Source organism: Taudactylus pleione, unplaced genomic scaffold (assembly GCF_031769625.1).
Source record: "Taudactylus pleione unplaced genomic scaffold, aTauple2 ptg000032l, whole genome shotgun sequence".
NCBI lineage: Eukaryota > Metazoa > Chordata > Amphibia > Anura > Myobatrachidae > Taudactylus > Taudactylus pleione.
Genome location: NW_028284434.1, coordinates 16257501 through 16266049, shown reverse-complemented (window position 1 = coordinate 16266049; position 8549 = coordinate 16257501).

The window sequence follows — 8549 nt, the reverse complement described above, 5'->3', positions numbered from 1 at the left end:
GTTATTGAGGTTAATAATAGCATAGGAGCAGAAAAACCTACAAATTCTGTGATTTTAGCTGTTTTTATGCTTTTTTAAAAAAAAATACAGATCCAAAACACAAAACCCAGAACCCAAAACACGGAAGGGTGGTTTTGGCAAAACCAATCCAGATCCAAAACACAAAGAAAGATCCAGATCCAAAACCAAAACACAAAACACGAAAAGTGGCCGGTGCACACCCCTAATAATTAGATAAAAATAACATAAAAATAACACATCAATAACACACACATAAACTTACACAAAGCTGGTGATAAATATGAGAATAGTCTAACTAAGCAAATTGGGTACACCTCTGCAGTAGGTGTATCTCAAAAATTGCCCTAAGAAAAAACAGTTCCACCATATGGTTTTGATTATCCAGGTAGGTAATGTGTTTCAGACATCAGAGTCACTATAATTTAAATCTCACCCTTGAAGGTATAAATACGTTTGTTTTGAAGTTGGTACTTAATAACAAAGCACCAATTAAAGTTTGTCATCTGTAGCAAGTGATTCTGAGGTTCTTCAGCATATCTTCATTGGTATGAACCTTAGTCACAGTAAGATAAAGTACTGTCCATACACGTGTGTTAAAGACTGGTTCCCATAAATCAGTTGTAATAATGTGTCTTACCGCCGGCCGGCCATTACGCAAAAAGTCCTGCCGTCTGCAGAAAACAGACGGGATTCTCCAGTCATCACTCGCAAAGCCGCATTAACCTCAGTTGGGCTGATGTGACAGGTCTCACTCGTGTATCCCTGGAGATTGCTGGAACATACGTTGTTGGCAAAGTGTGGAAGAAACCAGCTGGTAGGTATGTAAGGGAAACCCTTACGTGTTTCTCCGCTGTGAATATTGGCAGTTTTGTCAGAGGGTGTCTGATGAAACCGCCAATATTCACAGCGGAGAAATGCGTTGAGATGTGTGACTGAATTTTGTATTAAACTTGGAAAAAGCAGAAATGAAACTCATGAAATGTTATGGCAAGCATACATTGGAAAAACAATGAGCCGTGTTGCAGTATTTCGTTGGTAGAAGTACTTTGAAGAGGATAATATGCGAGTGACTGATGAAGTGTATTCTAATAGACCATCCACCGCTGATAACATTGCCAAAGCTGTGGAGATTTAGCAAAATGACAGAAGGTTAACTTTACACGAATTTCATTTCCACATTTTCCAAGTTTAATACAAAATGCAATCACATAAGGACTAGTAACTCTGGTAGAACAGGATGCAGGCTGTACCGAATAAAAAATGGAGAATGACCTGATATCCCATGAAACAGATTATTGTGGACAAATTCAACCCATAGCAACAGGGAGACCCAATTACCCTGATTGGTATACACATACATCTGAATAAACTTCTTCAGGTTCTGATTTACTTGTTCCATATGACCATTGCACTAAGAGTGGTGAGATGTTTAGGTTGACCTCAAAGCACTTACATAATGAACTCCAGAATTTACAGGTCAATTTCCACAGTCCAAAGCAATGTCCTTGGTGAACCCGTGTGACCATGGCTTCATTCCTTACCCTGATATTGTCTGATTTCCTGTATGAACACATCAGCTAGTTTTGGAGCTGAGGGTTAGACTTTTAATGGAACAAAATGAGCAACCTTAGGGAATCTATCCACCACCACCCATATGGTACTGAAGCCTTGATAGGATGGTAGATCAATGACAAAGCCCATAGATATATGGGACCACAGGTGATCAGGCACTGATAGTGGGCATAAAGATCCTGAGGAAGAAAGAGGTGTAAACTTGTGTTGAGTGCAGGTAGTACAGGCTGGCACAAAGTCTTTGACATCACCATGCACAGATGGCCCCCAATAGTTCCTGAGAATTAGTTCCAGAGTTCTTCTCACACATGCATGACCAGTGAAGAGTGATGAATGCGCCCACTGAAGTGGTTTAGGCCTAAGTTTGACTGCTATGAATGTTTTCCCTGGTGGAATCTTGACCTTGCTGGTGTTTGCAGGGTTCTAAATGGGCTTGTAATCCCATTCCTTTTCAACCTTAGCAGAACTGAATGCTCGGGACAAACCATTGGCTTTAGTGTTTTTGTTACCTGGATGGTAGGTATTTGCCAGATTGAACCGATCAAATAATAATGACCATCTTGACCAGTGATTTTCAACCTTTTTGAACTTGTGGCACACCGAACAAATTTTTAAAAGTACCAAGGCGACTTCCTGGGACGGGGCATCCAAGATGGCCACTATTTATTCAGGCTCTGTCTTTCACTGCTGGTTTAGGCTATTATTCCTGATTTAAAATTTGCATAGCTGCCTGTGAAACTCAGAATTTAGTGGCAGACATCTGCTGGATTCAGATGATCTAATCATTCTGCAGATCAGAGCCTGCTTTTTCAATCCCCGGAGTCTGGCCAAGTTTTTGGCGCAAAAGGTCTGTGAGGCAGCTGAACTGCCCACGTTTTGGCGGGATATAACACACCAAGGATCTGTTCGCTGTGATGTATACAATACCTGCTCTGAAAAGCTTGTAAGGGGCTCCTACCCCCGAGTGGATGCCTTCGGAGTGCCCCTCTTATTATGCTGGACATGCGTCCTTGCTCCCCTTAGTGTGAATGGCGGACCTCACTCCTCCTAATAGAAGTTTGTGTCCAGAGTCTCTTAATATACTGCCTGGAGTGGAGAGCTTATAAATCAACTCTGCCTGGGAGCTGACGGCTTTGGACTACTACCCTGCTTTCTCCGGAATTATACTGTGGCTTGTGGGAGTCTCCATAGCCAGACACCTGCTCCGTATACTCTCCGTATACTTACCTGTGCATCAAAGACTGAAAGCCCGGAGTCTCTGACTGGTGTCCACGTGGTGCATCGACAGTGGGGGTGACTGCCGCACTTGTCCGGTGCGCACCCGGGAATCCCCTGCATTGCTGTTCACCGGGGAGATCCTCCTTCATGGCGCCTCTGCTACAGAACACACATCTTGGCACCTTCATTGCTGCTTCTATAAAAGACCTCCACCTTGGCTGCCATTACAGCCGGGGATCTGGCTGCCTCTCACCGGTGGTTAGCTGCTGAGGAGTAATACATACCTGGACGTCTGCTGCAGCCCTCGGAACTGTGCTGATACTGATGGTCCCCTCATGTCCTGACCTTTTACTCTGGAGACCCCTTTTGCTGCACCCAAATGAGGTGGTCTTGTATTTTGACAGCGAGACCTATGAAGTGATTTAACAGATTTAGGTGGGAGCTCATACTCCAGGTCTCATTTAATATTTGTCATGCCATAAATTCTTAGCTTTTCAAAAAAAAAAAATTATAGCAGGTGACCACAATATATATATTTTTTTCTCTTTTTGGTCAGTCAGTGTGGAATCGATAAATATTTTAATAAACTAACGTAACCCGGTGATCTGTCGCAGGAAACTCCATAAAAAATGGGCAGAAATAAAACAGCTAATAACAAAGCCTCATCCTCACAAGGGGCTTCAGGTTCCTCTAACACTTCAGATTCTACTCACTCAGAACAGGGGGTTGTTGCGGCTTCTGCGTCAATTGCAGAGATGGTGGAGGCAATGACCAAGACCTTTCTTCCTCAAATAAACAAGAAGTTTGATGCTATGCAAGCCTTCTTAGATGTGGCCATGACTAAAGTTGACTCTAATACCTCCAGCATTTCGGGCCTCGAACAACATTTGAGTGATGCAGTAGACACTATACACTCTCTACAAGCCACCATTGAAACCCAAACTCAATCCCAGAACTCGATGTCTGACAAACTAGACAACTTAGAAAATAGGAATCAAAGAAACAACTTGCGTTTTATTGGGATCCCCGAATCAGTAAAAAGTCTGCAACTAATGGAATATTTAAGTACTAAATTACCTCGTGCTTTGAACCTTTCTACGGAAGCCACCCCACCTCAAATTGAAAGGGCTCACCGCTTAGGCCCGGAGAGGAATGGAATCAACGACCGCCCACATCCTGTTATTGCCAGATTTTTAGACTTTAGGGTCAAAGAGAAAATTTTAGCTGCTGCTAGAAAATGCCCTCAAATAATAGTTGAAGATCACCGTATATTAATCTTTCAGGATTTCTCTGCCACGGAGGCACAGAAAAGGAAGGCCTTCTCTCCGGTCTGTTGCCACTTAGTAGAGAGCAACCTTAGATTCGCTCTTCTCTTCCCTGCAAGACTTCGAGTTGACATAGATGGCCAAACAAAGTTTTTCACTGACCCAGATAGGGCCAAAGCTAATTTTTTACATAATCCTCCCACATTGCGGTCGCCTGCTCATCACCCTGAAGCTTAATCTTAATTATTACTACTCTGTATGGTTCTATATATTGTATTCATAATTGTATCTGTATTAGATTTTTTAATATTTGGAGTCTGGAGTGCTCCTATCTCATGTTTTACAGGCTGGTCTCAGCCAGTACTTTATTACATGGAATATTTTGTTTTTTTGTTAGTAATACTGTTACCTATCATTTTACTCTCCCTGTTTGAGGGAGGCATTTAAATTTTTTTGGTTGGAAAACTAGAAAATTGGTGTTTTCAGAGACATGTTTATTTTTTTACTGGTCATGCATTATTTTTTTGCGGATTCATTGTATAGTATTGTTGTATAATTTTTCTCTATGGAATTTTATTGTTGTTGGGGTGATGTGCTGTGTGGGCCCCTTACCATGGCTGGATCTCCCCGAGAGCTGGGTCAGGGTGATGTATTACTTTACATTAATTATCTTTAATGGTTGTTTCCCTTCTAAGGGTATAGGATGACCTACTGTCCTTTGATGCAAGATCCGTTATCTTTGCCTCAGAGCTCAGGTCTTGATATAGTTTCATGGAACATGGAAGGTATTAACTCACCTAACAAAAGAAAGAGAGTTAGCACACATGTAAAATGCCTTAAGGCACAAATAGTATTTTTGCAGGAGACTCACTGGAGGGCTGGAGATAACTCCACTTTAAGGGGTGGTTGGATCCAGGAGTGCATCTCTGCTCCTTTTTATACTAAAATTGGGGAGTTGCAATATTACTGAACTGTTCATTGCAATTATCAGATATTAGATCAATTTTAAGATCCAGGGGGTGGGTTTATTCTTTTAGATTTACATATTCATGAAGTCAAATATACTCTATTGAACATCTATGCTCCAAATAACCCAGCAGAATTTTTACTAGAATTGTCCCAATTTTTAGCTCAATGAGACACCCCAGGCCTAGTGGTGAGCGGTAACTTTAATACAGTGGCTGATCCACATATTGATAAGTCTCCCCCCTGCCTCACTGCGAAGCTCTTCTTGGCAACACCTCACTAGATTTAAGACATCGTGTGACCTAGTCGATTCTTGGCGCATACTTAATCCCACCGATCTTTCTTATACACACCTCTCTGCTGTCCACTGTTCCTTATCACAGATTGATTGTATATTAATAGGAGAATCCTTGTTTTTCTTACGTACAAAATGCGACCATGGAAGATATCGTAATGTCAGATCATGCCCCAATAAGCGTGTCTCTTCATTACCCCTCTCCTATGTTATCCTCACGCCTTTGGAAAGTCCCTTCTTATTTGTCAAACTCTGAAGATTTTAAAAATTATTTAGCCAGCAATTGGAAAAACTATTTAGATGACAATGTTGGCCACTGGGATACTCTGATTTTGTTTTGGGAGACGTCCAAAGCCATAATGCAGGGCAATATTATTAGTTATCTTGCTAAAAAATGATGAGAGGAGGGGTCTCGCTATGCTTCTTTGCAGAAAACTATAGCCTTAGCTTTTCAGGCATACAGTCAGGTCCATAAATATTGGGACATTGACAGAATTGTCATATTTTGTCCTCTATTCACCACCACAATGGCTTTGAAATGAAACAAACAAGATGTGCATTAACTGCAGACTTTCAGATTTAATTTGAGGGTAATTACATCCAAATCAGGTGAACGGTGTAGGAATTACAATGGTTTCTATATGTGCCTCCCACTTTTTAAGGGGCCAAAAGTAATGGGACTATCAACTCAAAAGCTATTTCATGGACAGGTGTGGGCTATTCCCTCGTTATTTCATTATCAATTAAGCAGGTAAAAGGTCTGGAGTTGATTCTAGGTGTGACATTTGCATTTGGAATCAGTTGCTGTCAACTCTCAATATGAGATCCAAAGAGCTGTCACTATCAGTGAAGCAAGCCATCATTAGGCTGAAAAATCACAACAAACCCATCAGAGAGATAGCAAAACATTAGGTGTGGCCAAATCAACTGTTTGGAACATTCTTAAAAAGAAAGACTGCATCAGAGAGCTCAGCAACACCAAAAGACCCGGAAGACCACGGAAAACAACTGTGGTGGATGACAAAAGAATTATTTCCCTGGTGAAGAAAAACCCCTTCACAACAGTTGGCCAAATCAAGAACACTCTCCAGGAGGTAGATGTACATGTGTCAAAGTCAACAATCAAGAGAAGACTTCACAAGAGTGAATATAGAGGGTTCACCACAAGAGGCAAACCATTGGTGAGCCACAAAAACAGGAAGACCAGATTACAGTTTTGTAATTACCCTCAAATTAAATCTGAAAGTCTGCAGTTAAAGCACATCTTGTTTGTTTCAGTTTAAAGCCATTGTGGTGTTGAATAGAGGCCAAAATCTGAAAATTCTGTCAATGTCCCAATATTTATGGACCTGACTGTATGTGGATGGTCCCAATGATGAAACTTTTTTGTTAAATAAACAAGCTCGTCATCTCTTAGAGTCTTCCTTTTTATCTCAGTCCAAATCTAAATTAGATTATGTTAAAAATAAATATTTTAGCTGGGGTTACAAGCCGGGAAAATTACTTGCGAATTTAACTTTATTAGTTTAATACGTTATTTCTATAACTCCCCGCAGTCTAATTTTCTAATAAATGGACTGCTAGGAGGCATGATGAAACTACATAGAGGCACTAGGCAGGAATGCCCATTGTCCCCTCTTCTTTTTAATTTGTCACTGGTCCCCCTACTTCGTCTAATTCAGGAAGACTCTAATATTGGAGGCATTAAGATAGGTGCTAGTGAACTTAAGGTAACAGCGTTTGTGGATGATGTACTCCTGTATTTGTCCCAGCCCACTACTTCTGAACCATATCTATTGTCTTTGCTTAATGACTTTGGAAATATTTCTGAACTCCAGGTAAATTCGGAAAAATCTATAGCTTTATATCTACAGTCTGGATTTACTCATCCACGTTGGCACGCCAATGTACCCTTTACCTGGGCAAAGGGGAGTTTTACATATCTAGGCATTCAGATAACTAAAAATCCCTCATCTCTCTATCATACTAATATATCCTGGGCTATTAAAACCTTACTTGGGGTTCTGAGTGGCTGGGGACATCATCCAGTTCTCTTATCCGGGTAGGGCAAGCTTGCTCAAAATGGTAGCAATTCCATGATTAATCTATGTCTTCCAATTTCTACTGTTATTACTTTCTCAAGAAGATATAAAAAAACTTAACACATCATTTGTCAAGTTCATTTGGAACAATAAACGTAGTAGAATTGGTCTGATTCGGATCCAGCAATGCAAATTCAATGGAGGAATTAATTTCCATAATATTGTCCATTATAATCATGCCGCTTTATTATGACACTTACCAGACATCTGTCTACACTGACTTAGTCCTTGAAGAAAATTTCCTAACGGACTACAACCTAATCTCATTTTTACACCTTCATGACTGTGAAATCACCCTCTTTTGTGGACCACGCATCGGATGTGGTACATATAACGGCACAAACAGGGATTGAATACCCATAAAACTCTATTTGTATCTCTGATCTGAAACCCAGAATTTCAACATGAGTATGCTACAATCCCTTTATCAATGTGGGCAGCCTGGGATATTCCCTCTGTGAGATTTCTGGTAGATTATAATCTTAGGAGCCCTCTCACATTCCATCAGGCAGTTGAGAAATTTGAGTTTTTATCCTGTTTTCGTTTTGCTTACTACCAAGTACAACATTGTATAAGGCAAGTCACCAAATATTTCTCTGATAAAGACTCCGTTAACAATTTAGATGCATTACTATCGGTTCCCCACCCTTCATGCAAGGCCATATCCCACCACTACTTATTTTTGCGAGATGATTTGGACTACGAAACTCTTCCAACAGGTCTGCCCTTATGGTCTCACCAATTCCCTCAACTCACGCCTGATATACTGCTCAAGAATTTATATGACTCCTGTCAACTTATCTCTGCTAGTTCTTATTAGGAACTATTTTTAAATGTTTATCACAGAACATATATTAGCTCACACTGTAGTTTCCTGATGGGATCCTCGACCTCACATGCATGCCCCCACTGTGTGGAAGACAACGCAGATATTTTTCACTGTCTGTGATCCATGCCCCTGATTAGAGTTTTTTGGCTAAGGGTTCATAAATTCGCTCTGGATAATTTAATTAATTTTGTGCCATTTGATCCTATATGGGCAATATTTGATATTTACCCCCAAGACCAATGTATCACAAAGGGTTGTCGCAAAATATTGTTGGCAATTAT